The 25,710-nt window shown below is 39.1% G+C and overlaps 1 long non-coding RNA gene across 5 annotated transcripts in view; it reads left to right on the top strand.

Annotated features, from left to right (window-relative positions):
* Window positions 1-25,710, top strand: part of LOC123585549 — a 253,585-nt gene that overhangs the window by 94,504 nt on the left and 133,371 nt on the right. For all 5 annotated transcript variants that reach the window (XR_006706277.1, XR_006706278.1, XR_006706274.1 and 2 more), the window contains exon 4: window positions 20,730-20,981. This is a non-coding gene — a long non-coding RNA (uncharacterized LOC123585549). The remainder of the gene's footprint in view (window positions 1-20,729; window positions 20,982-25,710) is intronic.

Below are 25,710 nucleotides of genomic sequence, written 5' to 3'. Positions count from 1 at the left end.
TCAGAGAAGATAATTACATGGAGAAAATAGAATCTAGCAGAACTCTTGTCAGAGAAATAATGGATGTGATTGGAAGGATTTTTCTTAAGCCATTTGTCTAATGGGAGAACCAGGGTAACAATCCGTATTTACTAAGTTGCCTGTTAAGAAGAGGGGTGTCTAGTGCACTTAAAGGCTTTTGTATTTCTTCTGAATGGGGATGCAGTCAGCAAGCTAGGACTAAAGGCTTGGGAAGCAGCAGAGAATGAGGACATTACTCTTGGTGTTCCCCGTAACGTAACCCCACTTCCTCATGCAGAGCTCAGAGCCATCGCTAAACACTTACCAAAAACTATGTTAGGTTTTAATGTTAGTTTTAACAGTAGCCAGTTATCCTCCCTTATGAGAAAACTCTGTTATAAGCAAATGTAATGAGATGCATGGTGTATACACCATTCATTCATTCATTCTTCATAATATGCATACAGATTCATTCAGTCATTCATTTAGTATGTATTTAACATATGCCAGGTCTGATCTAGGTATTGGGGATACAATGTTAAACAAGATAACAGGGTTCCTGTTTTCATGGATTTATCTAAATAGAAGTGATACGTTTTTTTTTTTTTTTAAAAAAGGAACAAGATAATTGTTGATAATGATAAGTAATATGAAGCAAATAGAACAAAGAGAGGGTCTGATTTTGCCAGGGTGGTCACAGAAGGAGCACTGAGGTGAAGCGCCGAGTAATGGTCTCTGGAAGACCCGAATGAAAAGAAGGAGCTGATCACGTGGACATCTGGCACCTTGCAGAAGAAAAGCATATTTAAACTCCTAAGTGGGGGCAGGCATGGAGAGTTCAAAGAACAGAAGGAAAGCCAGAGTAGCTGGAGTATAGTGAATGAGGGAAAGAGAAGAAGATGAAGGAAATAAAGAATAACAGGTGGAAACAAAGACATGGAAAGGCTTGTAAACCATGGCGTGGATTGTGAATTTCAATCCAGGGTCACCACTGGAGGTTTAGATTTTAGAAGATAATTCCAGCCATACTGCTGAGAGTTGAAGAATGAAAATAGGGTCCAGCTAGTGCGTGATTGGCATAGCTGACTGGACTAAGATGGGCACTGTGGATACGGAGAAATGTAAACAGGCTTGGATTTTGAATTGGGGCTGCCAAAACCTGGAGATGGATTGGATGTGGTGAGTGAGGGCACAGAGCTTGCAAAGATGGCTCCCTGCATTTGGGGGTCAAGACACTGAGCCAGTGTTTGCCATTTTCTAAGTTGGGGAAGGCTGAGGGAGAAACAGACATTGGGGATAGGGTAAACCATATTTATGTATGTATAAAAATACGCTATTTATTACATGCTTCTAGTTTTATGCAACTTGAAGTTTGTTTCAGTTCCCATGGCCTTTGATGAAGAAATATATGCTGATTAATAGCAGACAGTGCCTTCAGTGTTGAATGTTTTGTTTCTGTGAAGAATAAGGTCCTTTCAAGAAGTTAAGTTTTGTTCCACCATCAGGGGTGTTCTCTCTGGGAAATTCTTCCCTGTGGTTGTCTATTCACAATTGTACAAGTTTCCATTCTGTGACATGGAAATCAGTGGCAACGCCCACTGGAATCAGCAGTAGGCATTTGCCTTTCGTGGCCATGAATTGTGCACTTTCACAGATCCTGAAGGGTTGGAAAAAAAGAGTCAGGACTAAGCAAAAAGTGGCTGACTCTGATTTCAAGGGTGAGCTTGTGTAAACATTTCTTAAGCATGATTCTTATTCTTAAACATTGGAGAATGGCTTTTATAATGAGGAAAAAAAAAAAAAACCCTCTCTGCCTCCCCCAAACATCAATGCTTATGTTTTGTTATTTGGCTTCTAAGAAACAAAATCTTTTGCTTTAAAGGGAAAGAGGTTATAGAAATTGTCATTTATCTTAAGGAAGACACTTATCCTGTTACTGGTTTCATGTTAGCCCACCATGGGCTTCACCAGGGAGGATCCCAGAGTCAATGAGGTTTGCCCTCCAGGTTTACAGTAATGGATTCCACCACAATGAGGCGGTTAGTAGCCGATAACCTCACTGTATTTAGCACTTGGAAATCTGCCGTAAACTAATTTTATACTGTTCTTCAGCTTTTGCAGTGTACAGGTTTATTTTTTGGGTGTTAAAGATGGACAAGGATTATGAAGAATCTTGTTTTTCATTTCTTCAGAGAAAGCTTTTGTTTTTTAAGTGTCACCTGATTATTTTGCCTTGGCGTGCAGTCGTCCCTACTGTAATGTCAACCCCACGCCAGCAGATGGCAGTCACACCACACTGCACTTTGGCATTAAGTGAAGTTTTAGAACACCAGGAATTTGTCCTGTTCATGGAGGGAGGGTCTGATGTACTCTGTGACTTGGTGGGAGGGGTAACTTGTATAGAGACTAATTCCAGTGAATCCACTACATAAACATATGAATTTGGCTTTGAATCTGAAGATATACTTAGTTGGAAAAGGAAACAAAATTGAGTGAAAAACAAAACAAAGCAAAGCAAAAAACCCAGCAACACCACCAACAACAAAAATCCTTAAATAAATCTGTCAAAATGAGCTATGAGGTGAGCATCCCAAGGTCTTGGGCTTATTCTGGGCTTTGTTTCACTGATACGTAGATCAATATAATCATGGTTGAGGAGCTGGCATGAAAACATAATGGCCAAGAGAATAAGGCTGAGAACAACTGCGAAAGTATTTTATTTTCAGGAGGATTAACTGAGCTCTGGGTGGCTAGACAGGGTAGGAGAAAAACAAAAGGAACTCAGAAGTGAAATTAGAAATCTTAGAACTTTTCTTTCTTCCATAGAAATGATATTTCCAAAGGAGTTCTTTTTTTTTTTTTTTTAATCTTTATTTATTTTTGAAAGAAAGAGTGTGTGAGCAGGAGAGGAGCAGAGAGAGACGGAGACACAGAATCCTAAGCGGGCTCCAGGCCCTGAGCTGCCAGCACAGAGCCCGACGTGGGCTCAAACTCACGAACCGTGAGATCATGACCTGAGCTGAAGTCAGATGCTCAACCAACTGAGCCACCCAGGCACCCCCCAGAGGAGTTCTTTATAGGAAGAATAAGGGTTTTTCTCCAGCTGGAAGGAAGACATTGCATATGTAGCTATCATTCCAGCTTCTACTTCATTATGTTTTCCTGGATTTCTGCACTGCAACTCAGCTGGGTTTGGTCACTCTTCTTTCCCACCGGTTAAGTGGTTGCCTTGCTTTTTGTAGATGGTGAGCTGGCTTTGGAACAGGTGCAGGGGTTACATGGCATTAAGAGGACATTCCTATTTCTCCACCTGCAGTGTGGTTTCTGTGACTGAGCAAAAGTCACATTTTGTCTGTTTACGTTTGGTTTGTTTTTTTGAGTGTGTCTCACCAGACGTGTGGGAACTGGGCTGTTTAAAGAAAATGCCACAATCCATTGTTAGGGAGAAGGCTTGGATCCCATGGAAGTGGACGGCACCGGGGCACAGGTCGGGAATTTCTGCAAATGTTTCTTTTCCCAGGAAGCTATTGAAACTAAGACTGTTGTTTTGACTCAACTTTTTAACGAGATCCTGGAATTCAGGGTGATAAAACTCTATCCACATAATTGTAGTGAAAAACTTTACAGATTTAAGCATAAAGGCATCAAGAGAGCCATTCACAGCTTCCTGGTTCTATTGCAACTCTGTCTGTCTGTTGAGGGCTTGCTTAGATTCCATTCCAATAAGTGGATAGTTGCATGATCATCCATCTGTATGTGACAAGAGGCTGGATACTCAGTCTAGCTGGGGTACAGACAATCAGGGGGTGCATTACCTGTAGAGAATTAAAAAATGTAATGAAACTGACAAAAAGTTGGTCGGCTTTTAAATTATCATCATGCCCAGTAATTCTTAAGCACTTTTCATTGAAAAAATATATGTATTTTTTCTGGTCTACTGATTTCCAAATACTTGCCATGATTGCAGCTGAGTTTCCATACATTTATGTATGCTTTAAATTGGCACACTTGGGGCATCTGGGTGGCTCAGTGGTTTAAGCATCCGACTTCAGCTCAAGTCATGATCTCATGGCTAGTGAGTTGGAACCCTGCGTCAGGCTCTGTGCTGACAGCTCAGAGGCTGGGGCCTGCTTCAGATTGTGTGTCTCCCTCTCTTTGTGCCTTTCCCCTGATTGCTTTCTCTCTCTCTCTCTCTATTTCTCTCTCTCTGTCTCTGTCAAAAATGAATAAACGTTAAAAAATATATTAAAAAAATAAAAATAAATTAGCCCACTTAATTCACCTCTTCAATAAACATTCCATGTGGTAGTTAATTCAGAGAATTCCTAGCTATACTGTTGGCCTCCAACACACGTGTACTTGGCTACCAAGTTCATTTCAAGAGGAAGTTGGTAATGGCTCAGAGTCTTTTAAGCTTACTTCTGGGGCAGTTTATATTTCCAACTCTTGTGGTGCTATATATTCTTACTTTTGAACAGTACATTGGAAATAAAGATATCTGTATGTGTTTTTTTTCTTTTCTGAATTATATATATTTTTTCTGGTGTGATGAAGACCTAAAAATAATTGCAAACAGCCAGAATCAGTTTAATGATGCAGTGAATACAGCAAGCTTCAAACTTGTTCCTTGAAGACTGCTGCACAGAAATAGGGGGATAGGCTATTACATATGCAAAATGTAAGGAATTGGGCATTTACATAGAAAAAGAAATCCAATTAGAAGAAAAGTTAACCAGAGTAATAACGAAAAGATACTTGTCTTACATTGTTGGAGAAATAACAAGACAGTATTTGAATATCATCCTTTTCATTAAGATCTGGATACTAGTCCTAAAGCAGAAAAAAATACTGAGATTTTACTAAATGTAATAGAAATTTAAGATGAATTTCTGGCAAAAGTGTTTCATGGGACTTTTTTGACAATGAAACAAAGACATGGACAGTATGCAGTTTCTGGAGTTGATTATGAAACAAGACTTTTATGGAGCTTTGCCAGGCTTACACTTACGTTTAGGAGTTTTCTTAGCTGTTTGTATATCTGTTCCTTAATGTAGAAGAAACTTTATGACATTAAAATTAATTTAAAAAGTGTTCTTCCATTAACTCTCATCGAACAGATGACAAAAAAGGTCTTTATCGTCTATTGAACAGGAATATGTAAAGAAAATTAATTTTGACAAAATCACTGATAAGTTTGTAGAATGTTAAGGCTAGAAAAATGGAAACTATAATTTTATTGTTTATTACTACAATAATAGATCGACATTTAGGTATAAAATTTTCCCCTCTGAAAAGTACAGTGATGCAGTTAAAATAATTAACCTACTACCTTTTTTCCTTATGTTGTCATATTTATTTTACTTTGTATTAAAAAACTTAAGACATAATACATAAAAAGTTTTATGAAGTAAAAAATTCATCCCGCTTCTATTTTCTAACTTTTTTTTTTTCACTTCACGGTATAAGTGTTACTCAAAATGTTAAAAATGTGTTGAAAATGATCCTTTGATGGGGCGCCTGGGTGACGCAGTCGGTTAAGCGTCCGACTTCAGCCAGGTCACGATCTCATGGTCCGTGAGTTTGAGCCCCGCGTCAGGCTCTGGGCTGATGGCTCAGAGCCTGGAGCCTGTTTCCCATTCTGTGTCTCCCTCTCTCTCTCTGCCCCTCCCCCGTTCATGCTCTGTCTCTCTCTGTCCCAAAAAATAAATAAATGTTGAAAAAAAAAAAGAAAGAAAAGAAAATGATCCTTCGGATGCCAAATATCTTTCCCCATATTTATGGGTCAGAGTGGGCTCTGTTATAGTAACACAGAAACTCTGAATCTCAGTGGCTTAACCCAACTAACATTTGTGGCTTGTTAGCACAAAAGTCAAACATGGAAGTTCCTGACTGATGGCGATCCTTGGTGCCAGAGACTCCAGGAACCACCATCTTGAGCCTCTGTGAGGTTTGCTACCTGATTGCTACCTCTTTCAGGTTCAGAGTTGATTTGGTTACCGTCCTGCTAATAGATGGAGAAAGAGATATAGAGGACAAGAGAATGCTGAAGATTAGGCAAGACATTTTATGGACAAGCCTGGAAATAGCATATATCACTTCCATCTGCATCCAGTTGGCCAAATCCAACCAACTAGAACCAAACTATCAGCAAAAAAGGCTGGGAAATAGAGTCTTCCTGTGAGACAAGGAAGAGGGAACAGGATCGGTAAGCATCTAGACAGCTCAGTCACTCTATCTGTGATCAAGCTGCTACTCCTGCACCTTTCTACCATTGCAATAGCTTATTAAATGGTGTCTATGCATCTCTCCCTGTTCATAACATGCAGTGAAATACCACTAGACAGTCAATGGATTTCAAACCAAGGAAGTGAACTGCTTTTTTCCAAATGAAATATTCTATGCAATTCAGGATGTTAGAAATAGATAAATATATAGCTGTTCTGGCTGGAGTAGGAATGAACCGTCAGAAATATTATTTAAATGGTCTTTCTATTAACTTACACACACTTCCCCTTTCTACCCACCGAACCATTACTGAGACCCTAAGTCACCTTTGGGTAATTCCTATGTTCTGATGAACAGAAGTTGGAAAGCATTGCAATAAGCAAAGTGAAGCTTTTGAACAGGGAGTGTTGTTTTGAGAGATTAAAGTTTAAACTCTGGCATGTAAGGCTGCTACACCCTACCCAATACTTCTCAACTTTATCTTATTCGACTCTACTCTTAATGTTTCTTAAAAGTTTTCAACTCATTTCAACCTTTGTGTCCATATAATCAACCTCTTAACATTGTTTTTAATATTGAACTTGCTTTTATTTAAGAGTCAGTCATCAGGAAACCATGATAAAGACTCTGACCTCAAGGGAAAGAATTCTTGTAATATAAAATTAAATGAAAAAAAATCTAAACATAAAGTTGAATATATAATGTGGTTATTAACAAGGTAGGAGAACCCCTTTTTTTATACATAAAGACTTATGTTGAGTTTCTTGTTTATTTGTCTAACCCCCTCGACGGGCTCAAGGCCCACCCAAGAGCAATTAAGAGAAAAGGGTGCCTTACTTTCTGGGAACCCAGGCCAATCTGCAAAAGCCACCATACCCAGGGAAGGAGACTTACTCCAGTTCTAGGACTTCCTCCCATGCAAGAAAGGCCACGAGGAACAGCATCCATGACAACGTGGATGTTAGAACATTTCATTCCCTTCTGCTGGTTGATGAAGGCAGACCTCTGTACTGTGCTGTCTTATTTATAACCCAAGATTAAACTGCTATGATCTTACATTTGTGAGTTCCTCAACATCTCTCCCCAACCTCTCCACCACTACCACTAAGCAGAACCAGCTAAAGCCTGGTCGTTTCTGCCCAATTTACTGTTCAATTTATTTGCATGGGGCTTTTCTTCTCAAAATATCATTGACATGGGGCAGAGGTTTATAACCATCCTGTTAATTGCAGAACAGACATAATGTCACCTTTTTAAAGAGCTTTGCCTCATGTGGTCTGAACCAAAACATTTGTGTCTTATCGTTATTCTTAGGATTCCAGGAATGCAGGCATAGCTCCCCCAAAGAATTTATACGCATCACAGTGACACTATTTCCAATTTTGCATTTGTTTGAAATTATTTTCTCCTGGAACAAGTCTGGAATTGCTAATTTATGTATTACGTATACTTCTGATCACTCTACATACACTACAAACCAACCGTTCACGCTGTGGTCAGAACGTGGTATGGGCAACACATCCTTGCGCAAACAGAATTTTACCACATGCTTTTTCTTCTACATGTGACAAAATCAGATAATTTTTTCCTTTTTTCTATTAATATGTAAGTAACATTGTCTGATCTTCGAAATGTTAAACTAACCTTCCATTCCTAGAATAAACCCTACTTTGTTGTGTTGTATAATCATTATGGATCGTATATCTTTTGTGCTACTTTTAATAAGTAAAATGGCCAGATTTATGTATTATTATTGTGACGTTCTCTCTGGTTTGTTATCAAGTTTATGCTGGCTTCATAAAATGAATTGGGAAGTATTTGCTTTTATATTCTTTGTTAGATTTTTATGTAAGATCGGTATAATTTCTTGCTTAAATGTTTGAAATAATTCTCGATGATTCCAACTAGATCTGGAGTCCTGAGTTGGTGTGGAAACATTTTTAACTATGGTTTCAATTTCTTTAAAGATATAAAATTATTCTGATCTATTTCGGATAAACAATATTTGGAACATACTTAAACTAAAACATTATCTGTTGTTTATCTGAAATTCAGATTGAACCACATCGTGTATTTTTCTAGCAACCCTATAATGTCCTCATTATATTTCGAATGTCTGAATGAGTAGTTATTTGTGCCTTTTCTTTCTCTCTTTTTTTTTCTTTGCTTACTGTCACTAGAGGTTTATCAATTTAATTAGTCTTTCTGAGGAATTAACCTTTAGGTTGTTTATTGTCTTTATGTTTTCATTTCCATTAATTTATACTTCCATTTTTTTTTCCCTTTTTCTTGTTTAGTCTTTAATTTGCACCTCTACCTTCTTGGACTGAATAGTTTTATGAGAAGTAAGTGAGATGACTCATTTTCAGAAATACCAAATAAAAGCAGTGCTGTCTAGTCAGCAATAGGTTTACAACCTAGTGGAAATATGTACCCCCCACCACCGCCACCACCCCCCACCCCGCCATCAACCAAATGAGTCCCAAAGTCTTAGACACTTCACGTCCTGGTTCTTCTACCTCTCTCCATTTTTGCGGGCTTATTTTCACGGGCTTTGCAATGAGTATGCGCCAAAGAACTGAAGTCTCTGTGTCACCTCAAGGAACGTACTTTTCACCTTCCATGGGCATGGGCGACTTCCCGGTAAGGCTGTAACCTCTGTAGTACATAGCCAATGAGGAATCAGGAGAGGGGCTTGCATGCTAGCAGGTAAATCGCCTGCTGTGACTGCTGAGAGGGTGCCCGGCCATCAGACATGGCTCTTGCAACAATGTTGATTAAAGCCTCCCTTCACTGTGCTCCAGTCCCTTCTTTGATTGGGGCAGTGGGTTTATTTCTCACAATGTGATCTTTGATATTAGGGTGGTTTTTTTCCTTTTTTATTATAGGAATATAAATCACCTTCTGTGCATGATTTCAACCGGTTCACAGAGAGTGAGTCTCAGGGACTTAGATTTATTTTGTACTTGATCAGGAACCCATTCGTTTTATGCACACACGACCACTTAATATTTTCTCTTTTTTTTAACGTTTATTTTTGACAGAGAGCGCGCGCGCGCACACACACACACACACACACACACACTTGTGCAAGCACAAGTCTTGTGCGAGCACAAGAGAGAGAAGGTGGGAACAGAGGATCCTAAGCAGGCTCTTCTCTGAGAACAGAGAGCCTGATGTGGGGCTTAAAGTCATGAACTGTGAGATTATAACCTGAGCCAAACTCAGATGCTTTACTGACTGAGCCACCCAAGTATCCCTAATTTGCTCTTTTGATGCATGCCATTTGCTCTGTTGTGAAAGAGGCAGTTTAGGAAAGCAGAAGACTAGAAGTAGAAGAGCACAGGGCTGAGGTCAGAATATTGAAAGGCAGCCTTGAGGGGCAGTCAAAGGACAGTCACCATTACCAGAAGGGACAGTGAGAGAAGAAAAATCCTGTGATTCATACCAGATCATGAAGTTGAGGCCACAGAGACTAGGTGAAAAAAACTCCTTGAAGTTGTATATTTTACACTTGTGTTTCTGTTTAAGATTAACCACTAGATTTTGCATATTGGAATATGCAATATTATATTAAAACATATACATATACAGTTAAGTACGTATTTTAAAAATATATAGTTATATATATTGTTAAAAAACAAAATTTGAGTAAATTTGAAGATCTAGCAAGTAGATGGGAGCTCTGAGGAATTTTTGTAGGAAGGAGGGAGGCAGAGCAAGAAGTTATTAGCAAAAGAAAAGAAAGGATATTTCAGGTCTGGTCACTTTCCCTGAGGGGGAAGGGCAGGAGGTCTTACGCAGATTACCTCATCTTTCTTTGCAGGCTGGAGAAGGCCCCAGTGACAGATTACTTTATGGATAATGAAAATCCAGATTGATTGGCTTAAAATCCTACTCCTGGAGAGGTTGAAACTGCAATTAAGTCTTGGTTTGCTATCTTGGGAACAACTGGTCGCACCAAGGGCCTGTAGTTTTCTTACTAACTCTCTTTCTCTCTATATTTATTTTGAATATGTAGCAAACCTCTAAAACAAAGAACACATTGAATAACTTTATACCTGGTTACATAGCACACCAGTACTTTGTCTTCTCAGGTACAGCTAAGCTCCACCTGCAACCCTCAGGCCAAAGATTTCCTTGACCTGGACTCCCCACGATAGAGCTTCAAGCATTGGCCATTCTGAAGTCTTCCTGGGTTTACCCACTGTGCGGAAGTCATGGACTTAAAGCCACTCCACTCCCTAATCTATCACTCAGTCTTTTTTGTTCATCTGATTTAGTTAGGTAGATGCTATCTAAAATGTTTTTAGCAACTTGGTAAAGGATAGATTATAAGTAGAAGTTGTAGATACTAAAGGATAAACTGTCTCATCTATTTTAAGAGAGAATAGTTGAATTCAGAGCAAGTCAGATTCTATATTGAATTTTTTTTTCATTGAAAGAGAAAAGGATTGGCCAGGAATAAACCCTTAGTGGTTTGTTCATGGATAAGGCATTGCATCTTTATGTCTGGGATAGACTAAAAAATTTTTTTCATACAAAGTAAATAGTTACTAAATGTATCATTGAATGGCCATCTTTAGAAACCAGAAGAGTTTGAGATATCAAGAGGAATTGAACCTACTGGTTCTCCAAGAATGAATTGAGGTTTATAAATGGGCCATTGTCTTACCAAAGTCCAGTGTTCTAAAAGTCTGGCCACTGTGTCTTTCTTGGCATGTTGGGAAGAAGCCCATGGTTTCTTTCCTCTTTCCACTGGTTCTCTAGATTTGCCATGTGCAAGGTTGCTCAGCTCACATGTCTGTGGGAAGGGGAAAAAATGCCCTCTTCAAAGGAATCAATTTTTGTGGTTACAAATTTGGGTGTTTGGGTCGACATTGGCCAATTCCTTCTGAAACCTGAAAATGCTACATTCCCACCATCATGTTAATTCTTAGGAAGCTGACATCTTTAAAAAGCTGTGGCAAACAAAAAAAATCACTTATAAAACCACATAACACTATCCTATGTATACACACTATATGACATATCATGGTTCAAGTTCTAATGATAGGGAATACCTCCTTTAGATTTAATGCTAAAGTGGGTTTGGGTATGATTATAGGATAAAGAAATATACTTTCCCTGATCATAATTAGTTGTGATTCTTTATTGTGTTGAAAATCAACACAAACGAACAAACTGATGTTCCATTTGATACCCTTGTGAAGTTTCTAGGTGAGGACTTTGTAGAGGAAATCAGATGAGGAATGGTAGAATTACTGAGCTGCCAATGATGGTTTCACTGTATTGATTTGCTTCTTCATTTTTCATTGACTCATCTCTTTGTCCATGAGCAGCTGGGATGAAACCTTAGAGTTGCTCATGAATAAGCTATCCTGGTGATGGGGAAGGATATGCAACTCTCTGTCCATTCATCTAAAATGTGTTGATGTTCAGATGGAGATAGAGATGAAATATTTGCTCTTAAAAAGCCCCTGGCAAGTAGCAGTCAGGAAATAATGTAGTATGTGCTAATAACAGAGCCATGTATGGAATGTAGTGAGTTCAAGGGAATAGAAAGGGAAGAGACAAATAACACAAGGTGAAATAAAGAGGGTCTGGACAAGGGGAGTAGCAGTGATGGTGGAGAAGTAGATTAAACTGCTTTGGGAAGAGGGAAATCACAGAAGTTAAGTTTGGTTCTGAGTCCTAGTATCCTGGTAGTACTTCTTTGTAGCATACTAGTTGGATCATTCATATTGAATAAGGTTTTAAAATTCTCTGAATCTTGGTTTGTTTATTGGTAAAATGGGATAACAGTACTGACCTCAAATGGTTGTTATATGGATTAAATGAGATAATTTCTGAAGCGTACTTGGTATCCAATACAAATGAGGGTCTGGACAGGGGTATCCAATACAAATGCTTCAAATACAGTAATTCTATATATGTTACCTGTAGTGTTAGTTGGGCTTCTCCAGAGAAACAGTGGTATGTAGGTATATGGTATGTAGGTATATATTATCCTATTTATTATAAAGAAGTAGCTCATACAATTATGAAGGCTGAGAAGTCCTATGGTCTACTGTCTACAAGTGGGAGACTCAGGAGAATGGGTAGTGTCATGCTAGTCTGAATCTGGAGGCCTGAAAACCAGGAGAACTCATTGTGTAAGTTCCAATTTGAATGCTGGAGAAGACCTATGTCCTAGCTTGAAAGTCAGAGAGAGCAAATTTTCCCTTACCCCACCTTGTGTTCTATTCAGGTCTCCCAATAGATTGGAGGTGCCCCAACCACATTGGGGAGGGCCATCTGCTTTATTCAGTTGACCTATTCAAATGTTAATCTCATCCAGAAATAACCCCACAGACATACCTAGAATAAGGTTTAACCAAATATCTGGGCACCCCATGGCCCTGTCAAGTTGGCATATAAAATTAAACATCACACCTTTACAATTACAATCAGAAATGGAACTTGGGTGAGAAGTGAACTTTTTTCCAATCCTTTCTTTTATTTAAATCCCATCACTGCTTTGTATTATCAGCAAGATGTTGGTCAAGTTGCTTAATATCTCTGAGCCTCAGTTTTGTCATCTGTGGAGTTGGGACTATACTATTTATTTTGTGGGGCCCTTTTCAATGAAATGGATCAAAAAATGAAAAAACATAGCCCCACATCAAAACTCAATAAATGATTGCTACCATTCTTGGAGGCTGATTGGGAAAGAGATGTTGAGAATGACATCCTTAAATTTTAAAGTGAGTACTAGCTGGATAGTCATGATATGCAGAGAATATGGAGGAAAAACAAACTTGTTTAAAGAAAAAAAGAGTGAGTTTTATTTTAATCATGGATGAGTTTATCTGGTATTTCTGTTAGGTAGTTGGATATAAGGATATGCTTCTCAGAAGTGATTCAGGCCTAAGGATTTAGCTTTGTGTATTGGCAGCAAATAAGTTGTATCTGATTCTATGAATATGGATTGGATTTTCCAGAGAGGGGAAAAAGACGCAAGTTTCAAACTTTTGAGGGTAATGATGGAGAAAAAGAAGTCCATGACTGAGCTTGGGCTAAAACAGTGGTGTTAGGAGGAAGCCAGGAAAGAGTCTTATTATGCGTACCAAGAGGTGAGAGTTGTGTTCATAAAGGTATACAGAGACCACATCAAAAAGGAGAAAACAAAAAATGGTGCTTGCTGGATTTGGCCACATGGAAGGCACCCAGTGATGGTCACTTTAGCAGTTTCTGTGGAGCAATGTGGGCAGGGGGCCAACTGCAAGGGATTGAGAAGAGAATGGGGGAAAGGAAGTTAGGATGTAGACAGTATGGGCTCAAGCATGACTCCCAACAATCCATACCATTGAGGCGTTTATGTGGCTTAAATATACTAGACATTGTAGGAAGTTTGGGAGTGTCTGTGATGCAGTGGATAGTGATATCCAGCGAATTGAACTTAGCGCTTAGAAGAGTGCCTGGTTCATTGCAAGCACTCAATCGTTTGCTTGTGTTGGCTACCAATGGAATTGACACTGTCATTAGACACACACTCTGTTGCCTCTTATGTCTACTCTGAGTCACTGCAAGGAACAACTGACTGAACAGCTTGACAATGAATGGGGAAAATGAGGGACTGGCCAAACTATTCATCTACATACATCAGATCAGAGCAATTGGCTTGAGGGTTGCCTGGCAATGACACTATGTCCTCCCTCTTTCCACTGCCCTCCTGAAAGCTACATTCGTCCTTTCTAAAATGGCCCTTTCTACATTCACACTCCAAAAAGGATTGTCAGTGATCTGGTGTTATTTATATATGTATGTATGTATGTATGTATGTATGTATGTATGTATGTATGTGTATAATTTTAAGTAGGCTCCACACCCAACATGGGGCTTGAACTCAGAACCTTGTGATCAAGAGTAGCATGTTCTACCTACTGAGCCAGCCAGGCACCCCTACTACTATTTTTGAAAATCCATCTTGAAAGATGGACTTCTTCCTTCCACCTTAAGCCCCTCATTTTAGACATCTCAGTACTTTAGACACAGCCCACATAGACTTGTTGTATGCTTGTAACTCATATAATATTTTTATCAAAAAAACTTTATTATAAAGCTGTTAAGGAACAGACACTCTCAGACATTGTTCATGAAAGTGTGAATTCCTCTAACCAATCTCTTCCAGAAAAATAATGTATGCATTCTTTGACCTAGGCAATCTCATTTTGGGAAATATATCCTACAGATAAAAATAGCCACTAAAATGCAAAACTATAATCGATGATATTTCCTGTATTATTATTTGTAGTGGCAATAGTACTGGAAACAATCTGAATATCTTATTAATAGGAGGAAAGTTAACTAAATTATAAAGTCCATAATATAAAGACCAAAGGGATGTCCATGATATATTACTAAGAATAAAAGCAAGGAAGAAATCCATATGCATAACATTATCCCATATTTGGAACATAATTAAAACATTTTACTTCTGTATTTATATCTCTGTGTGAAAATACATATTTATTTTGAATATGATTTTTTGAATCGTAGAGAAAGGGATGGAGGGATTCTCACCAAACTCTTAACATTGGTTATTTCAGAATTGAGTAGAAATGAGGTAGAGTGAAATTGTTAATGGTTTCCTTCTATCCCTCTGCATTTTTAGACTTGATTATTAGAACAGGCTTGCATTACTTTTTCAATTAAAAATTAACACTGTAAATGAAAGGAAAAATAAAGCTTTCACTACTATCTCATGAAATTATAAACCACTTATCTGGGAACAAGGTGTAATAGACACGATGAGGAATGAAACAGAAATTAGTAAGATTTGGATAAATAATCTTAACTTTGGAGTTAAAGGATGCTGGCAGTGATTTATCTCTATGGTGCGATTTGAGATATCAGTATGGGGGCACCTGGCTGACTCAGTCAGTAGAGCATGTAATTCTTTATCTTGGGGTTGTGAGTTCAAGCTCCACATTGGACATAGAGCTTACTTAAAAATAACATAAAGGGGCACCTGGGTGGCTCAGTCAGTTGAGCATCTGACTTCGATGCAGGTCATGATCTCACAGTTCATGATTTCGAGGCCCGCGTCGGGCTTTGTGCTGACAGCTCAGAGCCTGGAGCCTGTTTCAGATGCTGTGTCTTCCTCTCTCTGCTCCTTCCCCACTCATGCTCTGTCTCTCTCTGTCTCTCAAAAATGATGAATAAACGTTAAGAAAAAAATTTTTTTAATGAATAACATAAAATAATTAAAAAGGGGCACCTGGCTGGCTCATTTGGAGGAGGATGTGACTCTTGATATCAAGATCATGAGTTCAAGCCCCATGTTGGGTATAGAGATTACTTAAAATTTAAAAAAAAAATTGGGGGCACCTGGCTGGCTCATTTGGTAGAGCGTGCAACTCTTACTCTCAGGATCATGAGTTCAAGGGCCACATTGAGTGTGGAGCCTACTTAAAATAAAAATTAGGGGTGCCTGGGTGGCTCAGTCACTTAAGCATTCAACTCTTGATTTTGGCTCAGGTCATGATCTCACAGTTTGTGAGATCAAACCTCACATCTGGCTCTGTGCTAGATATGGAACCTGCTTGGGATTCTCCCTCTGCCTTTCCCTCTGTTCCTCCCTCTATCCCTCCCCACCCCCACCCCCAGCCATGCATGTGCACATGTGTACTCACTCTCTCTCTCTCTCAAAAATTTTTCTTAAAAATAATTAATTTTTTTTAATTAAAAAAAAGGAATGAGTATTGCTACCTGTCTTTAAATGTAGTTATTCCTAGAAGGTCTTTGGGATTCTCACATGTACTTTTGAATTTGATTACTATGTGAGGTAACATATCAGGAAGTTCACACGTTGGCAGAGATTGGTGTATTGGTTTCTTTTAAGGAAATTAATAATAATATTAATATCAACAAGAGTATTACTACCAATAAATTATTATTATTAATTATTAACTAACGTTAGTAGTGACATTAGTAGTTAATTGTCTTAACCACCTGAAAGAGCAGGACATGAAGGAATGGTATTCAGACAGCTGAGTGTTGACCAGGTGGTAGTCATGAAAAAGAGGAAAGATCCCAAGGTTACGGCAATGCCCCATTCTGGTGGAATTCTTCTGTAGGGAGTAGGTTGAAGGAGGTATTGGAAGGTCACAAATGCTCTCAGAATATAGGGAAAAGGACAGGAAAGAGCATAGGAAAAAAGGATAGGGGCCCTGAAAACCTTGAGGGAGATCATCCAGCTTAGGGAAGGAGAGCTAGGGGAGAGGGGAAGAGAGAGTCATGGAGGTAAGAAAGAGAGAAGTTGGTACAGTGTGTGCTCAGGCAGCCAAAGGGCAGGTGACAGCTGAGCAGGGAAGATGAATGCTAGGAGGTGGGGGAAGGGTGGAGGGGACACGGGAAGTCATCCAAAACAAATACGCCTATTTGAAGTTGGCCTAGCGTTGGCCTGGCTTGTATTTTGTCTCATCCACCGGCCAAGTGAATTCCTAGGGGTAATTTATAAAGTGAGAAAGTGTGAATTAGCATCTTCATTTACATAATCATCTTTCATAACCAAGATGTCTTAAGCGTCCAAAAGGTTTAATGGATCCAGTGTGTGCACAATAGCCTCAAATGATACATTTGGACAGAGCCCTCTGAGATGTTTCATTCTCCTTTGCCAAACACAGAGCTTGTTAAGTGAGGAAAAAGAAATAGTGCTCGACAGAAAAACCATGATAAAGATATAAAGGCACAAGCAGTCAGTGTTGTTATGAGGGTAAGAGACCAACAGGAAGACAAGAAAACCTAGTTTTGATTTGAGATAGCACAAAGTAGCTTTGACATCTTACATGGGTTATTTAAATTCTTTAAGTCTTTGTTATATCATCAGTAAGATGAGGAAGCCTATGACTTCTGTGGTCTTGTGTGATACTCAGTTCTCTCAGGCAAGTGATGTCTTTGAAACTGATGAACATGGTCATCGGTCTTGAAGATAATAGAAGTTTATTAGCTATGAGTTAAAGTTTGGAGTCCCACTGACCTGGGTTCAAATTCTGTCTTTACATATATTAGCAGATGATGTTGGGAAAGCTTCTCTGTGCTTATTTCCCCGTAAATAAAACTGAGGGTAATAACAGGTATCTGGCTATCAATGTGATCAGTGTGAACTGAGATAATATATGTTAAGTGCTTAATAATACCTGATAACTTGAAAGTGCTCAGAATGTAGTAGTAAATAAAATGAAACATTTCTGCTCATGTAAAAGCAAAGCTTTTCTCTTTCTCTCTTTTTCTTTCCTACTGCCTGCCTGCCTGCCTTCCTCTCTCTTCTTTCTTTTTTCTTTTCTCTTTCTTTCTTTCTTTCTTTCTTTCTTTCTTTCTTTCTTTCTTTCTTTTCTTTCTTTCTTTCTCCTCTCTCTCTCTTTCTCTCTCTCTCTCTCTCTCTCAAGTTATGTTTTTTCCTTACAGATTGGAGGAAAAAAAGGGTTGTGAGTGCCGTGGCAATAAAAACACAAGTAAATATGGTAGTGATTTAGCAATACACAGTAAACATACCATTTCACAGCAGGAAGGAAGGAAGGAAGAATCAGGAGTTAAGTAAACAAAGGAGGAATATTATTCAGACAAGGAACTAACCAACTCTATGGCTAAAAATACTGTGGAATCGTCAAAGAAATTGAGTTCTTCCTTGGGTCAGGAACCCTGTGATTTATAAAACACAGTACATTTCCCTTCATGACTGTTCTATCATGACCTCATGGTCCTTCCATTTCCAGGCCTACCTAGCTTTTCTAGCCTCAAAGGGGCCACTGATTGAGTTCTGTGGATATTTTTCTATGAGTGTCTTGGGTGAGAAATAACCTAGATCATCATCACCACTGCATAATGCCTCAAGTTCAAAATCCTGTTAAGTGCTAACAACACCTGCACCTTCATAGCCCTCTCACGGGCTGAGGTAGTTAAATCCTTCCATCTGCGATATTTACCTTAATGTGACAAAAACGAATGTTTCAGAAAAGAGCAACAGTGCTTTTGCATGCAAACTTTGGACATGGCAGTATGTGGCCAACCAATGTTTTGGCCAAATTAGACAAGCAGTCAGTACTTACACATTCATTGACTTCTATGCACTGAAATAAGCCATGATCCCTGCCCATGATGAGCTTACAGTCCTGCAGTGACAGAGTGACCTTATGGTGAGAAGTTGGGAAATCTGGTATAAATTCCTATCTTCCAGGAGTTCACAAGCTGATGAGAGGGACAGAAGTGGAAGGGGAATGATTCTATGGTGTGAGAGTTAAAGTACTGGAGAGAATAGAGGAAGTAGGTATATAGAAGAAACCTGCTAGAAGGTTATGCTGTGTGCCCATGGGAAGCAGGACAAGCCTTGACAAGTTTGGAAATTTTTTTTGGAATATGGGGTGAAAAGATTGGGTCAAATTTCTTTCTCCTGTTCCAAAATCCAATTGTTATTTAATTAGTAGGATAGGCCATTGCCTTTTCTTCTTCTCCTTGTCCTTCTCCTGTCCTTGTCCTTGTCCTTCTCCTTCTCCTTCTCCCTAATTCTCCTGGTATCATTTTTGGCTACAAAATTAGTTAGCATGAGTGAAATTATGAAGGCATGGCACAAAAGTATCTAAAAGTTGTCTGCACTTAAAATGCATCTCAGAAAAAAATTCTGTTCAAAGTGGTTTTCATGGTCACATTATTCTGTCATCATTAACCATCTTAGGCTGTCTGATCTGGCCTTCCACTGTGACATTGTGACTTCCCATTCTACATGAAGGATCATAGATAGATACAGAGTGGAGGTAGCTCCATGTCAGATACCCAGGAGCGTCCCTATGTGAGCATGCGGGTTCACATGAAGGAGCAAGGAGGAGAGAAAAGCTTGCCTTTCGGTAAAAGGCACATTTGATCTTTCCTAACCACAGCAGAGGACAAGGCAGGTTTCCTGGAAGAAGCTCAGGGGAGGGAAAAGGAAAATTAGAAGGCTTCATCTTAAAAGTTGGGGCTCAGCTTGAATTCCTAATTGCCACAGGTCTTTTCCAAGAAGCATGCCCATCTGTGGTGTACCAGCCTTCAGCTGGGTGGCTCCTGCAGTGTGTCTCCTTAGGCAACCCAGCTGATGGCACCAGCACCATCAGCTCCTTCCAGGAATGCTGTGCCCATCCTCTCTGGTTTTCTGTGGAGTTGGTCTGGCCCTACTTAAGAGGAAAATAATTGGTATTCTTTACGCCTGTGTCGGGCAGCAAGTTCCCTTTGAGCCACCCTTCACATCAGGGCCAGCCTTCTGCAAAATTATGCAGTAGGCTGTTTTTAAGCACTTTTCCCCCTCTGGTGCCTATCACTCACCCTGTCCTACTCCCCTTGGCCCACAGTTTTGAGACCTTTACATTTTCTTAGGACTGTCAAGATAACTACACCCTCAGCCCTGTGATGTCTGTACTCAGCCAGCAAATAATCCTTCCTTTTGGAATTGTTAACTTGATTTAAAGGTTACCAGTCTTTTGTCCCATTCTACCATGTGCCAGACACTATATCAAATGTCATGGCTATAACAGTAAAGAAGACATGTTTCCTATGCTTATGGAGGACACAGTTTCATGAGACATATAGGCAAGAATATCCAGTATTACAACAAAGATGCAAAGGTATGAGACAGCATAAAACATTGGAAGAAATGTCACGATGGCAGAGCATGTCACTAAAGCCATGCTGGGATTTGTTCTGCAAAGGCCACTAAACAAGTGTGCTGTAAAGATGGAGATAAGAATGAACTTTATCCTGAAGGCTGTGGGAGACCCAAAGGCAAGTTAGGCAAGAAGGTGACAAGATCAGATCTACAAATTAGAAAGGTCTCTGAAGAGAATCAGCAAATAGGATCACCTAGTTTATAGCAGAAATCTAGATGAGAGATGGGTTGATCTAGATGCAAGTTGTGGCAGTATGGATACAAAGGAAGGGGCAGATTTGAGAGATATTTAGGAGATAGAAATTGCACACTTTGGTTATTGCTTATATCTTTGTTTGGGGGAGATAAAGAATTTTTTCGGTTTCTGATGAAGGCTAGAGAATGATATCTTCCCAGAGATGTGGGATGCACAAAGCGCGATTATTTGAAGACTCTTCTTTTGATGGTGGTGGGTATAGATCTCAGAAATCTATTTAATAATTTTGTATGTTATTTTCTTACCAAAATGACATCAGATTGGCTTCATTAAGTTAAAATACATATCTCTTTTATTATGCCTTTAAAGAATTTTGATAATACTGGCAGTTGTAGAGACCATAATAAGTCATTATGAAGAAGAAATGACCTTCTTTTGGTTGGATGGTGGGGTGGAACAGGTTATGGAGCTACTTAGAATAACTTCGCATGATCTGGACCCCTGGTCGTTGTGTTTACATGCAACCCTGCCCTCCATGCACACTTACTTTTTCTCTTACTTAAAAAAAAAAATCTCTAATTTCTGTCCCCTTTAGCTTTTAATTCATTCTTTTCTCCTTTGTCATTCCAGCACTGTCCAAACCCTCCCCCTCTGTACAAAGTGCAGTGGGCGTCAGCATGGAGACCTCCCAGTTCTGTGTATTGGTAAATCCACAAGGAAAGGAATGGAGGCTTCCTCCCATGGACTCAGAATCCAGAGAATCTCTGCTGCTACCACAGAAGGCATTTCGGAAAGATGTGATTACTGAGCCAAGTGAGCATTCCCAAATCCTTGCTATTTCCCAGACACATGAGCTCAACAGTATTGACAGAGCTTAGGGAGGTAAGTTCCTTGGGAAATGAGAAAAATAGTTTAATGTTAAAAAGCTCCATGTCCCAATTTCTATTGTTTCTATCAGTGCAGCTCTTAAATATTCATTCACATTTTCCTCTGTTTCTTGATCTATGGGTATTAATTAAGTGAAAGCCTTAAGTTCCCCTTGCCAAATCCCACAAAGTTTTATTAGGATGTGAGGGAAGAGAGAAAGCAACACTCTTCTAAGGAGTCAGAGAAGGAATAGCAATGGATGTGAATAGAATAATGTTTAATAAATAGCATGGACCCAGAAATCTTACAATTTTTGTAGCCTGAACCTAATAGACAACTACTTTCACTATTCACATGATTAGGCATCTAGGCACCTAGGGCCTTTCATCATGTGGTGGGAAAGAACATATCCACTTGTTATGCAATATGGACCTAGGAAGTGGTTTTGGATTGGTTTTGGCTTCTTTGAGATGGTTTTGGACAAGATTTTGTTATGAAAGCTAAGCACAAGTTATGATTGCATGCTATAAGAATGCCCCATATTCATTGGTTGTTCAGTCTCCTAAACCCACACTGAAATCCTGTAGGGCTATTGATGTCAGAGGCAATTTAGAAAGAAAAGGATAAGAGTTAGCTACCGAAAAATATGGAAATGACTTTGGGTCTTACTTCTATGTGTGAGCGATGCAGTTGCAACAATGATAGACAATGCTCAGTTCCACTTGGCAAGACACATACCTTGGATGACTTTATTCAAGTGGCATGCTAGCACCCCAACAAATTAAATGACATAATGGGGGTTAAGCATAGGAAGGAGAGGTCACAAGATATTCCAGTGGGCTTAAAGACAGGGGAGCGATGTCACATTTGTTAACTCCCACTTTTTATCCTGGATTGAAAAACAGTGAATCACTTAAAGTTATATAGAAATATAAAATCCAATAACCAATAAAAGCTGGAGATTGAGTGGGAGAAAGTGGAGGGCATATTCATTTGAAGGAGAATTTTGTAGAAATCCTTTGTGCTTAAATTCTACCAGAATTTCCACAATGATAAAATAATAAGGCTGTGATTTTCTTGACAGGAAAAGGCATATATTTCCAACTTTGTATCCTCAGCAACCAAGATAGTTTCCAGTGCTCAATAAATGTCTGTTGGCTGAAGGGATATGTGATCAAATGGCTATATTTATACCTATTTATACCTATACATTATACCTATACATACTATACCTATAGTAATGTAAACTTTGTCTACACTTTATTACCAAAAGTCAATACTTTTAAACTTTTTAGGCTAAGAGATAAAATAGAGCAGATTTTGTCGGTACTTATATAACATGAGGGAAAACAAATTTCCACTATATTTCACTGATGAAATTAAAAATATAATGATCATTGAATACACGTTTTTTTTGCAATGGAATGAAAAGAATCGAATTCTTTTGGAGGAGATAACATTTCATTTAACTAGGTTTGATGTCCCCATCCTCAAAATAGTTTGCAAATGTTCATCTATTAATGCTGACATGTAATGAGATTTTAATTATTTCATTTAGAGTTTGAATTTTGTATAGTATGTGTATATCACTAAATATTCTTTGTCTTTTGATATTTCCCCTGTCATTTAAACATGTAATTCTTAGTTCTTAGCCGTTCTTAGTTCTTAAGCCATACAAACACAGGTGGTGGACTGGATTTGGCCCATAGGCTGCACTTTGCTGACTGACCCCCGATCTATACCAGCTGGTTTTGAAAAGTGTTCAATTTATTTATTTATTCTCAAAACTATTATGGAAAATTGAATTTGAAGATATGTACCTAATTTCATTATTTACAATATCTCGCATAGCAGAAGAGTCTCTATATTTGAGAGTTTTTCCTCTGTTTTTTAAAAACTACTTTCATGTGGGTATTGGTCTGAGAGCCATCCCACCCCCATCCCCTCCAAAAATAAAATTTACTTTGATATCCTCTTATCAGGTTAAGATAACCTCACTCCTAAACTTCGTATGATTCTTAGCAAGGCTGGGATAGACAGCAAGGACTTCGCAAGAACTTCCTCTCCCTGGGATAAAAATACAATGACAAGGACAGAACCCTAAGGAACTGCCAAGCCCACTGGTTGCCCAAATTCAAAGTTGTTTTTTCATGTTGTTCTTTTGGTCGGAAATGCTTGAAATGCTTCTGTGTCTCGTAAGCCTTGCTCCCTGCTGTCACTTCAGCCTCCTCCTTCCTTTTTCAAAACCCCAGATTCTTTGAGTGCATGTCATTGACTTCATTATCCCTTGCCCTTCCTTGTGGCCCTCATACACACCACCAAGCTGTGTCTTCACTTCCTGGCCTTATCTATTCCTCTGTGAATTGCCACGTAGAATGGTGGTGAAGGGCAGGGAATCTGGAATCGGGCTGACTCGGTTCAAAGCTTCGCACTGTCACTTACTTGCTGTTCTCTCTCTCTTAAGCTATGAGATGGGTATAAAAATAGCGCCTACCATATAAGGGCATTGTGAGGATTAAATGCAATTTGTTTTTTTAAAGAAGTGCTTAGATCAGTGTCTGTCATGAAGTGAACACTTAATATCCAGAGCCTTCACCATCATTGAAAAATAAAGCAATGAATACATAATACAAATACCTATTGAATGCTTCCTAGGTGCTAGGCCCCGTGGAAAGCACTTTATACAGAGTAAAACAAATTGTACTCTGCCTACCTGCCCCATAATACTTCTCTGATCAATACACTTCCTCACTCTCAGAGACTCTTAATTCTTACCCTCTCTCCCCAAATTTCAAGCATCCCCTTTACATCTGTCTACTCTCTTCATACCAGTGAAGCTTACTTTGTAGAAAAAACAGATACCATTGGATCTGAACTACCTTATCTTTTTTTTTTCAATATATGAAATTTATTGTCAAAATGGTTTCCATACAACACCCAGTGCTCATCCCAAAAGGTGCCCTCCCCAATACCCATCACCCACCCTCCCCTCCCTCCCACCCCCCATCAACCCTTAGTTGGTTCTCAGTTTTTAAGAGTCTCTCATGCTTTGGCTCTCTCCCAATCTAACCTCTTTTTTTTTTTTTTTTCCTTCCCCTCCCCCATGGGTTTCTGTCAAGTTTCTCAGGATCCACATAAGAGTGAAACCATATGGTATCTGTCTTTCTCTGTATGGCTTATTTCACTTAGCATCACATTCTCCAGTTCCATCCATGTTGCTACAAAGGGCCATATTTCGTTCTTTCTCATTGCCCTGTAGTACTCCATTGTGTATATAAACCACAATTTCTTTATCCATTCATCAGTTGATGGACATTTAGGCTCTTTCCAGAATTTGGCTATTGTTGAGAGTGCTGCTATAAACATTGGGGTACAAGTGCCCCTATGCATCAGTACTCCTGTATCCCTTGGGTAAATTCCTAGCAGTGCTATTGCTGGGTCATAGGGTAGGTCTATTTTTAAGTTTTTGAGGAACCTCCACACTGTTTTCCAGAGTGGCTGCACCAATTTGCATTCCCACCAACAGTGCAAGAGGGTTCCCCTCTCTCCACATCCTCTCCAGCATCTATAGTCTCCTGATTTGTTCATTTTGGCGACTCTGACTGGCGTGAGGTGATATCTGAGTGTGGTTTTGATTTGTATTTCCCTGATGAGGAGCGACGTTGAGCATCTTTTCATGTGCCTGTTGGCCATCCGGATGTCTTCTTTAGAGAAGTGTCTATTCATGTTTTCTGCCCATTTCTTCACTGGGTTATTTGTTTTTCGGGTGTGGAGTTTGGTGAGCTCTTAATAGATTTTGGATACTAGCCCTTTGTCCGATACGTCATTTGCAAATATCTTTTCCCATTCTGTTGGTTGCCTTTTAGTTTTGTTGGTTGTTTCCTTTGCTGTGCAGAAGCTTTTTGTCTTCATAAGGTCCCAGTAATTCATTTTTGCTTTTAATTCCCTTGCCTTTGGGGATGTGTCGAGTAAGAGATTGCTACGGCTGAGGTCAGAGAGGTCTTTTCCTGCTTTCTCCTCTAGGATTTTGACGGTTTCCTGTCTCACATTCAGGTCCTTTATCCATTTTGAGTTTATTTTTGTGAATGGTGTGAGAAAGTGGTCTAGTTTCAACCTTCTGCATGTTGCTGTCCAGTTCTCCCAGCACCATTTGTTAAAGAGACTGTCTTTTTTCCATTGGATGTTCTTTCCTGCTTTGTCAAAGATGAGTTGGCCATACGTTTGTGGGTCTAGTTCTGGGGTTTCTATTCTATTCCGTTGGTCTATGTGTCTGTTTTTGTGCCAATACCATAATGTCTTGATGATGACAGCTTTGTAGTAGAGGCTAAAGTCTGGGAGTGTGATGCCTCCTGCTTTGGTCTTCTTCTTCAAAATTACTTTGGCTATTCGGGGCCTTTTGTGGTTCCATATGAATTTTAGGATTGTTTGTTCTAGTTTCGAGAAGAATGCTGGTGCAATTTTGATTGGGATTGCATTGAATGTGTAGATAGCTTTGGGTAGTATTGACATTTTGACAATATTTATTCTTCCATTCCATGAGCAGGGAATGTCTTTCCATTTCTTTATATCTTCTTCATTTATCTTCATAAGCTTTCTATAGTTTTCAGCATACATATCTTTTACATCTTTGGTTAGATTTATTCCTAGGTATTTTATGCTTCTTGGTGCAATTGTGAATGGGATCAGTTTCTTTATTTGTCTTTCTGTTGCTTCGTTGTTAGTGTATAAGAATGCAACTGATTTC

Source organism: Leopardus geoffroyi, chromosome C3, assembly GCF_018350155.1.
Source record: "Leopardus geoffroyi isolate Oge1 chromosome C3, O.geoffroyi_Oge1_pat1.0, whole genome shotgun sequence".
NCBI lineage: Eukaryota > Metazoa > Chordata > Mammalia > Carnivora > Felidae > Leopardus > Leopardus geoffroyi.
The sequence above is the reverse complement of the archived record's forward strand: the minus strand, read 5'-3'. Positions and strand labels throughout refer to the sequence as shown.